Source organism: Oncorhynchus clarkii, chromosome 23 (assembly GCF_045791955.1).
Source record: "Oncorhynchus clarkii lewisi isolate Uvic-CL-2024 chromosome 23, UVic_Ocla_1.0, whole genome shotgun sequence".
NCBI classification, from domain to species: domain Eukaryota; kingdom Metazoa; phylum Chordata; class Actinopteri; order Salmoniformes; family Salmonidae; genus Oncorhynchus; species Oncorhynchus clarkii.
Genome location: NC_092169.1, coordinates 39982650 through 39995650, shown reverse-complemented (window position 1 = coordinate 39995650; position 13001 = coordinate 39982650). Strand labels below are relative to the sequence as shown.

The following is a 13001-nucleotide window of genomic DNA, read 5'->3' as shown; positions in this document are numbered from 1 at the left end:
CTGAGGGTTGGTCTATGGTGATAGGTTAGAGTGGCTGAGGGTTGGTCTATGGTGATAGGTGGGATGGTCTGAGAGTGGCTGAGGGTTGGTCTATGGTGATAGGTGGGATGGTCTGAGATTGGCTGAGGGTTGGTCTATGGTGATAGGTGGGATGGTCTGAGAGTGGCTGAGGGTTGGTCTATGGTGATAGGTTGGATGGTCTGAGAGTGGCTGAGGGTTGGTCTATGGTGATAGGTGTGATGGTCTGAGAGTGGCTGAGGGTTGGTCTATGGTGACCAACCCTCAGGGTGGGATGGTCTGAGAGTGGCTGAGGGTTGGTCTATGGTGATAGGTTGGATGGGCTGAGAGTGGCTGAGGGTTGGTCTATGGTGATAGGTTGGATGGTCTGAGAGTGGCTGAGGGTTGAGATTAAAGAGCTGAGGTCTATGGTGATAGGTGGGATGGTCTGAGAGTGGCTGAGGGTTGGTCTATGGTGATAGGTTAGAGTGGCTGAGGGTTGGTCTATGGTGATAGGTGGGATGGTCTGAGAGTGGCTGAGGGTTGGTCTATGGTGATAGGTGGGATGGTCTGAGATTGGCTGAGGGTTGGTCTATGGTGATAGGTGTGATGGTCTGAGAGTGGCTGAGGGTTGGTCTATAGTGATAGGTGGGATGGTCTGAGAGTGGCTGAGGGTTGGTCTATGGTGATAGGTGGGATGGTCTGAGAGTGGCTGAGGGTTGGTCTTTTGGTGATAGGTGGGATGGTCTGAGAGTGGCTGAGGGTTGGTCTATGGTGATAGGTTTGATGGTCTGAGAGTGGCTGAGGGTTGGTCTATGGTGATAGGTTGGATGGGCTGAGAGTGGCTGAGGGTTGGTCTATGGTGATAGGTTGTATGGTCTGAGAGTGGCTGAGGGTTGGTCTTTTGGTGATAGGTGGGATGGTCTGAGAGTGGCTGAGGGTTGGTCTATGGTGATAGGTTTGATGGTCTGAGAGTGGCTGAGGGTTGGTCTATGGTGATAGGTTGGATGGGCTGAGAGTGGCTGAGGGTTGGTCTATGGTGATAGGTTGGATGGTCTGAGAGTGGCTGAGGGTTGAGATTAAAGAGCTGAGGTCTATGGTGATAGGTGGGATGGTCTGAGAGTGGCTGAGGGTTGGTCTATGGTGATAGGTTAGAGTGGCTGAGGGTTGGTCTATGGTGATAGGTGGGATGGTCTGAGAGTGGCTGAGGGTTGGTCTATGGTGATAGGTGGGATGGTCTGAGAGTGGCTGAGGGTTGGTCTATGGTGATAGGTGTGATGGTCTGAGAGTGGCTGAGGGTTGGTCTATAGTGATAGGTGGGATGGTCTGAGAGTGGCTGAGGGTTGGTCTATGGTGATAGGTGGGATGGTCTGAGAGTGGCTGAGGGTTGGTCTTTTGGTGATAGGTGGGATGGTCTGAGAGTGGCTGAGGGTTGGTCTATGGTGATAGGTGTGATGGTCTGAGAGTGGCTGAGGGTTGGTCTATGGTGATAGGTGGGATGGTCTGAGAGTGGCTGAGGGTTGGTCTATGGTGATAGGTGGGATGGTCTGAGAGTGGCTGAGGGTTGGTCTATGGTGATAGGTGGGATGGTCTGAGAGTGGCTGAGGGTTGGTCTATGGTGATAGGTGGAATGGTCTGAGAGTGGCTGAGGGTTGGTCTATGGTGATAGGTTGGATGGTCTGAAAGTGGCTGAGGGTTGGTCTATGGTGATAGGTGGGATGGTCTGAGAGTGGCTGAGGGTTGGTCTATGGTGATAGGTTGGATGGTCTGAAAGTGGCTGAGGGTTGGTCTATGGTGATAGGTGGGATGGTCTGAGAGTGGCTGAGGGTTGGTCTATGGTGATAGGTGGGATGGTCTGAGAGTCGCTGAGTGTTGGTCTATGGTGATAGGTGGGATGGTCTGAGAGTGGCTGAGGGTTGAGATTAAAGAGCTGAGGTCTATGGTGATAGGTGGGATGGTCTGAGAGTGGCTGAGGGTTGGTCTATGGTGATAGGTTGGATGGGCTGAGAGTGGCTGAGGGTTGGTCTATGGTGATAGGTGTGATGGTCTGAGAGTGGCTGAGGATTGGTCTATGGTGATAGGTGGGATGGTCTGAGAGTGGCTGAGGGTTGGTCTATGGTGATAGGTGGGATGGTCTGAGAGTGGCTGAGGGTTGGTCTATGGTGATAGGTTGGATGGGCTGAGAGTGGCTGAGGGTTGGTCTATGGTGATAGGTTGGATGGTCTGAGAGTGGCTGAGGGTTGGTCTATAGTTATAGGTTGGATGGTCTGGAGTGGCTGAGGGTTGGTCTATGGTGATAGGTGGGATGGTCTGAGAGTGGCTGAGGGTTGGTCTATGGTGATAGGTGGGATGGTCTGAGAGTGGCTGAGGGTTGGTCTATGGTGATAGGTGGGATGGTCTGAGAGTGGCTGAGGGTTGGTCTATGGTGATAGGTTGGATGGGCTGAGAGTGGCTGAGGGTTGGTCTATGGTGATAGGTTGGATGGTCTGAGAGTGGCTGAGGGTTGGTCTATAGTGATAGGTTGGATGGTCTGGAGTGGCTGAGGGTTGGTCTATGGTGATAGGTGGGATGGTCTGAGAGTGGCTGAGGGTTGGTCTATGGTGATAGATGGAATGGTCTGAGAGTGGCTGAGGGTTGAGATTAAAGAGCTGGTGTTTGGTAATGTATTATTGTTATGTGACAGCTTTATATAAAAGTACCATGTATGTAAAATGTATGTATATGTAGCAAAAAAGCTGTAAAAAATACTACGATATTTGTCCTCCGAAGAGTGTTAATAAACAGGTTAATAAAAAAGGCAACACACAGTGGGGCTTATCCACAATTGGCTTTATTGTCTTACAGAGCAGCGCCCTTGGAATGTGGCCGGTCACCTGCAGAAATCTTAATGGGACACAAGTTACATTCCAGGTTGCCCAGTTTCTGCCTGAATGACTGCTCATTAGCTGTGAAGGACAGGGCCCTACTGCTGAAGGCAAGACTAAAACTCCATGACAAAACTGCTAGAGTGTTGTCACCGTTAGCAGCTCAGGATGTGGTTTGAATTCGTGGTCTGGATTCATGGGATAGAAAGGCGAGTATGGGAGGAGGGTCCGCCTCGGTCATATACATTCAGGACAGAAGATGGGGCTTTGTATCAATGCTATAGGCAAAACGTTTTGAGAACACAGGACACGTTTGAGGACGCTCAAAACTCGTTTTTCAACCACTCCACACATTTATTGTTAACAAACTATAGTTTTGGCAAGTCGGTTAGGACATCTACTTTGTGCATGATACAAGTAATTTTTCCAACAATTGTTTACAGACAGATTATTTCACTTATAATTCACTGTATCTGTGTACCTGTGGATGTATTTCAAGGCCTACCTTCAAACTCAGTGCCTCTTTGCTTGACATCATGGGAAAATCAAAAGAAATCAGCCAAGACCTCAGTCTGGTTCATCCTTGGGAGCAATTTCCAAATGCCTGAAGGTACCACGTTCATCTGTACAAACAATCGTACCCAAGTTTAAACACCATGGGACCACGCAGCCGTCATACTGCTCAGGAAGGAGATGCGTTCTGTCTCCTAGAGATGAACGTACTTTGGTGCGAAAAGTGCAAATCAATCCCAGAACAACAGCAAATGACCTTGTGAAGATGCTGGAGGAAACAAGTACAAAAATATCTATATTCCCAGTAAAACGAGTCCTATATCGACATAACCTGAAAGGCCGCTCAGCAAGGAAGAAGCCACTGCTCCAAAACTGACATAAAAATGCCAGACTACGGTTTGCAACTGCACATTGGGACAAAGATTGTACTTTTTTGAGAATTGTCCTCTGGTCTGTTGAAGCAAAAATAGAACTGTTGGGCCATAATGACCATCGTTATGTTTGGAGGAAAAAGGTGGAGGCTTGCAAGCCGAAGAACACCATCCCAACCGTGAAGCACGGAAGTGGCAGCATCATGTTGTGGGGTGCTTTGCTGCAGGAGGGACTGGTGCACTTCACAAAATAGATGGCATCATGAGGAATTAAAATTATGTGGATATATTGAAGCAACATTTCAAGACATCAGTCAGGAAGTTAAAGCTTGGTCGCAAATGGGTCTTCCAAATGGACAATGACCCCAAGCATACCTCCAAAGTTGTGGCAAAATGGCTTAAGGACAACAAAGTCATGGTATTGGAGTGGCCATCACAAAGCCCTGACCTCAATCCTATAGAACATTTCTGAGCAGAACTGAAAAAGCGTGTGCGAGCAAGAAGGCTTACAAACCTGACTCCGTTACACCAACTCTGTAATGGGCCAAAATTCACCCCACTTATTGTGGGAAGCTTGTGGAAGGCTACCCGAAACGTTTGACCCAAGTTAAACAATTTAAAAGGCAATGCTGCCGAATACTAATTGAGTGTATGTAAACTTCTGACCCACTGGGAATGTGATGAAATAAATAAAAGCTGATATCAATCATTATCTCTAATATTATTCTGACATTTCACATTCTTAAAATAAAGTGGTGATCCTAACTGACCTGAAACAGGATTTTTTTACTAGGACTAAATGTCAGGAATTGTGAAAAACTGAGATTAAATGTATTTGGCTAAGGTGTATGTAAACTTCCAACTTCAACTGTATATTACAAACATACATATAACCCCTAGTCCGCTATAACTTAAAAGTGACGGAACAGCTGAAAAAGGTGCGAAAATCGTGAAGAGGCAATTGTGGATTGACATTGCTTGTTAATGAAATGTGTGTTTGTAAAAAATAATTTATATATATCACACATTTCATCAACAAGCAATGTCAATTCACAAATACCAATTCATCCCTGTTTCAAAATAGTCAATAGTGAAAATATCAAAACAAACCCCAAAAGCTGAATGAGTGTTTGGTCCATTAAACATCACCACTGAATATTCAATCTTTCTGGAGGCCTGCTGGCCCTCTCAGACCTGCAGAATGGATCCCATCATCTTGAAGAGTTAAACCATCTCAGCCAGCAGAATGGATCCCATCATCTTGAAGAGTTAAACCATCTCAGCCAGCAGAAGGGATCCCATCATCTGTGAAGAGGTAAACCATCTCAGCCAGCAGAAGGGATCCCATCATCTGTGAAGAGGTAGACCATCTCAGCCAGCAGAAGGGATCCCATCATCTGTGAAGAGGTAGACCATCTCAGCCAGCAGAAGGGATCCCATTGTTTGTGAAGATATAAACCATCTCAGCCAGCAGAAGGGATCCCATTGTTTGTGAAGATATAAACCATCTCAGCCAGCAGAAGGGATCCCATTGTTTGTGAAGATATAAACCATCTCAGCCAGCAGAAGGGATCCCATTGTTTGTGAAGATATAAACCATCTCAGCCAGCAGAAGGGATCCCATTGTTTGTGAAGCGGTAGACATAGAGGTTACTAAACACACAGTGTTGGCGGAGAATATGTTCCATTGTGTTGCTGTGTCTGTTGCATCCACTGTCCATATTCATGTTGGTAACACGTATGTTGACCCATAATCACATTTGTTTATTTTTCAAGCTATAACAAACTATATGTTACATGAAGCAGGTTTTTAAAGGACTAAAAAGTTTAGTCTGTTTTGTGTTTTCCTTTTTGCCATGGAAAATCAGGTATTGTAGTGACAACCCTAGTCCATATACACCTATCTCTCTCTCTATCCCTCTCTCTCTCCCTTCCTCTCTTCCTTAAGGGTGAGATGGTGAGGCAGCTCCAGAAGGAGAACTTGTGTTTTAGACAACAGCAGCCGACCCAGGGCCTGAAGCCTGGTGTGGCAAGGAGGTATGGGCCAGGGTGTGGGGAGTTAAGCTCAGCGCCCATCTCAGTGACCATCTCCTTTAGTCCGAACTGAAGCAAGCAGTACAGTGTATCACCCGTCTGACCAGAGACAAGCAGCAGCTGATTAAGATGTGCAACAGGCTCTGGGCACAACTGGCCGACGCTGGACTGGCGGGTAGGATTGATGCTACTGTAGAAAACACATACTAACACTGCTTAACCATATCACATAATTAAAAGACACAGCTCTTTCTGCATGATGAGTGCTAGGCTATATAGACAAGATACCAGATAACCATACTGTGTTGATGTGGTTCTGAGGGATGGTTTACGACACTCTTTTACTGTGTTACTTTGTTAGTTCCAGCGAGCAAAGACCACCATCACCATCAATCATAATTATTCCGCCATTGCCACATATATACCATAGGTGTCGTAAAAGAGTGTCGTAAACCATCACTCAGAACCACATCAAGACATCTTCCTTTTTTTCACGTTATTTGTTTCGCTGTCGTATTCAACAGCAAGGTGAAATGTTTGACGTCTTTCTTACAGATTTGAAATTACAAGCACAGACGTGTAATTTTGTAGACCTAACCTCATCTATGCTTCGAGATCAGATTGTGTTTGGTATAAGTGACTCCAGAGTTAGAGAAAGATTGCTGCGGAGAAGTGAGTTACATTTGAACACTGCAGTAAAAATATGTCATGCGAATGAGCTGGCACAATTGCATATTAAAACCTTTAGCTCCACACCAGCTAACACTGCTAGGAAGGTGGAAAGTGCAGCAGTTGCTTTTGTAGACAAGGACACAAGGGGGCGCTATGAGCAAAGGAAGCCACAAGCAATATGACTGATCAAAGGAGCCACAAGCAATATGACTGATCAAAGGAGCCACAAGCAATATGACTGATCAAAGGAGCCACAAGCAATATGATTGATCAAAGGAGTCACAAGCAATATGATTGTAACAGGTGTGGCACCATGCCAGGAAGTGTCCTGTCTTTGGAAAATGTTGCTACAAGTACAAGGGGAAACATTTATTTGGAAAAATATGTTTAGCAAAGGACAAGTAGTGGAGACAAAATGTTCACACCATTGTCTGGAGGAGGAGGAGAATGAACAAAGTTATTTATTTTTGGGCACGGGCATTGGTGACCACTGGGTTGTACCATTCGTGGTCAGTGGTACAAGTTTGACCTTCAAGCTGGATACAGGAGCTAGAGCCAACCTAATCAATATGAGGGATTTTCATGAGCTGAAGCACAAACCATTCATCATGCAAAGGCTGTGGCTCTCAAAGCCAAGCAATTGAGACTTTTGTGTCCGCTAACTGTAAAGGGGAAAACAAGAAGCCACACACTTATGTTTGTGATAGTACCAGAGGGGCATGATTCTCTTTTTGGGGGTACAGCATGTGAGTTGTTGGGACTTGTTAAGTATGTGTACACCATTAATGACTTTGACTGGCTGCACAGTGTTCAACGGGTGACAAGTCATCAAAATGGTGAGGAGATTGCTCAAAGATATTCAGATGTGTTCACAGGATTTGGAGCATTGTCTCTCATTCACTCTGTTGCTCTCACAGAGAATGCCAAGTCAGTGATTCATGCACCACCCAGAGTTCCGGGGCCACTACAGAAGGATCTAAAGGAGGAGTTGGGAGGAATGGTGAAACTCAATGTGCTCGTGAAAACAGAGGAGCCAACAGACTGGGCCAATTCTATGGTGTGTTTGGAAAAGGAATGGAGTTCTGAAAGTCTGTATGGACCCCAAGGACCTTAATAAATGTATCAAAAGGGAGCATTTTCAGATTCCCAAGAGGGAGGAGATGGTGTGTGAAATGGCTGGTGCACACTATTTCTCCAAGTTGGATGCAGCACCAAGCTTTGTAGAGTCAATACCCCCTTTGGAAGATATTCCTTTAAGAGGTTACCTTTCGGCATAAGATCTGCCCCTGACCTCTTTCCCAAGGCTATAGAGTTAGTTTGAGTGTATGTGGAGGATTGTGTGGTCTGGGGGTCCACTATTCAGGAACACAATGAGAGTCTGGAAAAGAGTCTGCAGAGGGTACAGAAGCATGGTTTGATGCTAAATCGGGCTAAATGTCAGTTCTGTGTGAAGGAAATCACATTTCTTGGGGATAAACTGTCCTCGGAGGGTGTGCAGCCTGATCATGCCAAGGTCAAAGCGGTGAGGGAGATGGCTAATCCCACAGATAGGAAATGCATTCAGCGTGTTTTGGGTATGGTCAATTATTTGGGGAAGTTTATCAAACCTGTCAGCTTAAACAGTGAACTTAAGGACACTCCTTCAGGACAAGACAGAGTTCTCATGGAACAGAGAACATGAAAGAGAGTGGAACAATGTGAAGAACATGTTGGCTGAAGAGCCAGTGCTAACTCTTTTAGAACCTGACAGGCCTACTGTCCACGGACGCCTCCAACGATGGCATTGGAGCCGTGCTGTTTCAGGAGCATCAAGGTGTGTGGAAGCCTGTGGATTATGCAGCCCTTCCTTTGACTGATGCTGAGAAGCGTGATGCTCTAATAGAAAAGGAGTGCCCAGGGTTGGTCGTTGGTTGTGACAAGTTTCACTGTTACGTTTCTGGCTTTCCAACGGTGATTCTAGAAACAGACCATGAACCCCGTATTCCAATCTCTCTAAATCTGAATGACATGCCTCCTCGTCTCCAAAGGTGATTCTAGAAACAGACCATGAACCCCGTATTCCAATCTCTCTAAATCTGAATGACATGCCTCCTCGTCTCCAAAGGTGATTCTAGAAACAGACCATGAACCCCGTATTCCAATCTCTCTAAATCTGAATGACATGCCTCCTCGTCTCCAAAGGTGATTCTAGAAACAGACCATGAACCCCGTATTCCAATCTCTCTAAATCTGAATGACATGCCTCCTCGTCTCCAAAGGATGATGATGAGGTTGCAACGCTATGATTTTGTTCTAACTTATGTGCCTGGGTCAACTTTAGTGGTAGCAGATGCCCTCTCAAGGGCTCCACCAGTGGTGGCCCAAATCAGCCTCAGTCAGGAGTCTATGGAGGAGGTTGTCTTGCATGTGAATATGGTCAGGGAGTCACTTCCTGTTTCTGAGCAGCAGCTAAGGAGAATAGCTTAAGAGACCACAACAGATCCCATTCTTTGCAAAGTGATCCATAATCTGGAAAATGGCTGGCAAAAGGCTCTTGTAAGCAGTACTTCCCACTAAGGGCAGAGCTGTCAGTGGTCAATGGAGTGATGTTGAAGAACAATAGAATGGTGATACCTACTACAAAGCACCAGGAGATGCTACAGAGTGTGCATGAAGGACAATAGAATGGTGATACCTACTTCAAAGCACCAGGAGATGCTACAGAGTGTGCATGAAGGACAATAGAATGGTGATACCTACTTCAAAGCACCAGGAGATGCTACAGAGTGTGCATGAAGGACAATATAATGGTGATACCTACTTCAAAGCACCAGGAGATGCTACAGAGTGTGCATGAAGGACATCTGGGAGCTGATTGACCAAATTGTGATGCATGTCTCATATTTCATTATAGACAGCCCAACAGCAAACTTGTCCAGCACAACAGCAAAGACTGTCCTTTTGTACTTGAAATCATGTTTTGCTTGGCATGGGATTCCCCTAGTGGTGGTTTCTGATAATGCTCCTCAGTTTGCTTGCAGTGAGTTTGAGATGTTTGCAGAGCGTTATGAGTTCAGACATATAACCTCTAGTCCTCTATATCCTAAATGTAACGCAAAGACTGAAAAAGGTGTGCAAATCTCTTAAAAAAGGCAATTTCATGGCACATGGTTTATGAACTGGTACAAAAAACTACACTTCACTCAACAGAGTTTTTCAATTGAATTATTCTACAACATTTTTGCCCCCAACAGAATTATATATGGGCCATACAACAATCTCAGCTCTGTAGATTTAGTTGCGAAGAGACAGAATCGATAGATCATTTATTCTGGTATTGCCCCTATGTACTTGTTTCTGGTCACAGGTTCAGGAATGGTTAAAAAAAACTTAAAATGAACCTTACAAATAGCAGTGTTAGTCGATTTGGAAAGCCATAGTCAGTCAATAAATAATATAATAATAGTCGTAGGAAAGGTTTTAATCTTTAGCTCACAATCTGTGGATACTATACGATTAGAAAGATTCAAACATTTTGTAAAACATCACAGCACAATTGAAAAGTGTATGACACATGGACATCAAATGAGGGTGTTTTATAGTGATAGGTGGGATGGTCTGAGAGCGGCTGAGGGTTGGTCTATGGTGATAGGTGGGATGGTCTGAGAGTGGCTGAGGGTTGGTCTATGGTGATAGGTGGGATGGTCTGAGAGTGGCTGAGGGTTGAGATTAAAGAGCTGAGGTCTATGGTGATAGGTGGGATGGTCTGAGAGTGGCTGAGGGTTGGTCTATGGTGATAGGTGGGATGGTCTGAGAGTGGCTGAGGGTTGGTCTATGGTGATAGGTGGGATGGTCTGAGAGTGGCTGAGGGTTGGTCTATGGTGATAGGTGGGATGGTCTGAGAGTGGCTGAGGGTTGAGATTAAAGAGCTGAGGTCTATGGTGATAGGTGTGATGGTCTGAGAGTGGCTGAGGGTTGGTCTATGGTGATAGGTGGGATGGTCTGAGAGTGGCTGAGGGTTGGTCTATGGTGATAGGTTGGATGGTCTGAGAGTGGCTGAGGGTTGGTCTATGGTGATAGGTGTGATGGTCTGAGAGTGGCTGAGGGTTGGTCTATGGTGACCAACCCTCAGGGTGGGATGGTCTGAGAGTGGCTGAGGGTTGGTCTATGGTGATAGGTTGGATGGTCTGAGAGTGGCTGAGGGTTGAGATTAAAGAGCTGAGGTCTATGGTGATAGGTGGGATGGTCTGAGAGTGGCTGAGGGTTGGTCTATGGTGATAGGTTAGAGTGGCTGAGGGTTGGTCTATGGTGATAGGTGGGATGGTCTGAGAGTGGCTGAGGGTTGGTCTATGGTGATAGGTGGGATGGTCTGAGAGTGGCTGAGGGTTGGTCTATGGTGATAGGTGTGATGGTCTGAGAGTGGCTGAGGGTTGGTCTATAGTGATAGGTGGGATGGTCTGAGAGTGGCTGAGGGTTGGTCTATGGTGATAGGTGGGATGGTCTGAGAGTGGCTGAGGGTTGGTCTTTTGGTGATAGGTGGGATGGTCTGAGAGTGGCTGAGGGTTGGTCTATGGTGATAGGTGTGATGGTCTGAGAGTGGCTGAGGGTTGGTCTATGGTGATAGGTGGGATGGTCTGAGAGTGGCTGAGGGTTGGTCTATGGTGATAGGTGGGATGGTCTGAGAGTGGCTGAGGGTTGGTCTATGGTGATAGGTGGGATGGTCTGAGAGTGGCTGAGGGTTGGTCTATGGTGATAGGTGGAATGGTCTGAGAGTGGCTGAGGGTTGGTCTATGGTAATAGGTTGGATGGTCTGAAAGTGGCTGAGGGTTGGTCTATGGTGATAGGTGGGATGGTCTGAGAGTGGCTGAGGGTTGGTCTATGGTGATAGGTGGGATGGTCTGAGAGTGGCTGAGGGTTGGTCTATGGCGATAGGTTGGATGGTCTGAGAGTGGCTGAGGGTTGGTCTATGGTGATAGGTGGGATGGTCTGAGAGTGGCTGAGGGTTGAGATTAAAGAGCTGAGGTCTATGGTGATAGGTGGGATGGTCTGAGAGTGGCTGAGAGTTGGTCTATGGTGATAGGTTGGATGGGCTGAGAGTGGCTGAGGGTTGGTCTATGGTGATAGGTGTGATGGTCTGAGAGTGGCTGAGGGTTGGTCTATGGTGATAGGTGGGATGGTCTGAGAGTGGCTGAGGGTTGGTCTATGGTGATAGGTGGGATGGTCTGAGAGTGGCTGAGGGTTGGTCTATGGTGATAGGTTGGATGGGCTGAGAGTGGCTGAGGGTTGGTCTATGGTGATAGGTTGGATGGTCTGAGAGTGGCTGAGGGTTGGTCTATAGTGATAGGTTGGATGGTCTGGAGTGGCTGAGGGTTGGTCTATGGTGATAGGTGGGATGGTCTGAGAGTGGCTGAGGGTTGGTCTATGGTGATAGGTGGGATGGTCTGAGAGTGGCTGAGGGTTGAGATTAAAGAGCTGGTGTTTGGTAATGTATTATTGTTATGTGACAGCTTTATATAAAAGTACCATGTATGTAAAATGTATGTATATGTAGCAAAAAAGCTGTAAAAAATACTACGATATTTGTCCTCCGAAGAGTGTTAATAAACAGGTTAATAAAAAAGGCAACACACAGTGGGGCTTATCCACAATTGGCTTTATTGTCTTACAGAGCAGCGCCCTTGGAATGTGGCCGGTCACCTGCAGAAATCTTAATGGGACACAAGTTACATTCCAGGTTGCCCAGTTTCTGCCTGAATGACTGCTCATTAGCTGTGAAGGACAGGGCCCTACTGCTGAAGGCAAGACTAAAACTCCATGACAAAACTGCTAGAGTGTTGTCACCGTTAGCAGCTCAGGATGTGGTTTGAATTCGTGGTCTGGATTCATGGGATAGAAAGGCGAGTATGGGAGGAGGGTCCGCCTCGGTCATATACATTCAGGACAGAAGATGGGGCTTTGTATCAATGCTATAGGCAAAACGTTTTGAGAACACAGGACACGTTTGAGGACGCTCAAAACTCGTTTTTCAACCACTCCACACATTTATTGTTAACAAACTATAGTTTTGGCAAGTCGGTTAGGACATCTACTTTGTGCATGATACAAGTAATTTTTCCAACAATTGTTTACAGACAGATTATTTCACTTATAATTCACTGTATCTGTGTACCTGTGGATGTATTTCAAGGCCTACCTTCAAACTCAGTGCCTCTTTGCTTGACATCATGGGAAAATCAAAAGAAATCAGCCAAGACCTCAGTCTGGTTCATCCTTGGGAGCAATTTCCAAATGCCTGAAGGTACCACGTTCATCTGTACAAACAATCGTACCCAAGTTTAAACACCATGGGACCACGCAGCCGTCATACTGCTCAGGAAGGAGATGCGTTCTGTCTCCTAGAGATGAACGTACTTTGGTGCGAAAAGTGCAAATCAATCCCAGAACAACAGCAAATGACCTTGTGAAGATGCTGGAGGAAACAAGTACAAAAATATCTATATTCCCAGTAAAACGAGTCCTATATCGACATAACCTGAAAGGCCGCTCAGCAAGGAAGAAGCCACTGCTCCAA

At 46.1% G+C, this 13001-nt stretch overlaps 1 protein-coding gene and 1 pseudogene across 1 annotated transcript in view; one reads left to right on the top strand and one right to left on the bottom strand.

Moving 5' to 3' along the window:
- The window catches only part of LOC139381290 (coiled-coil domain-containing protein 57-like), a 49508-nt pseudogene extending 41026 nt beyond the window's left edge, over positions 1-8482 (top strand).
- Positions 1-13001, bottom strand: part of LOC139381674 (monocarboxylate transporter 4-like) — a 98764-nt gene that overhangs the window by 71077 nt on the left and 14686 nt on the right. The window lies entirely within an intron of this gene.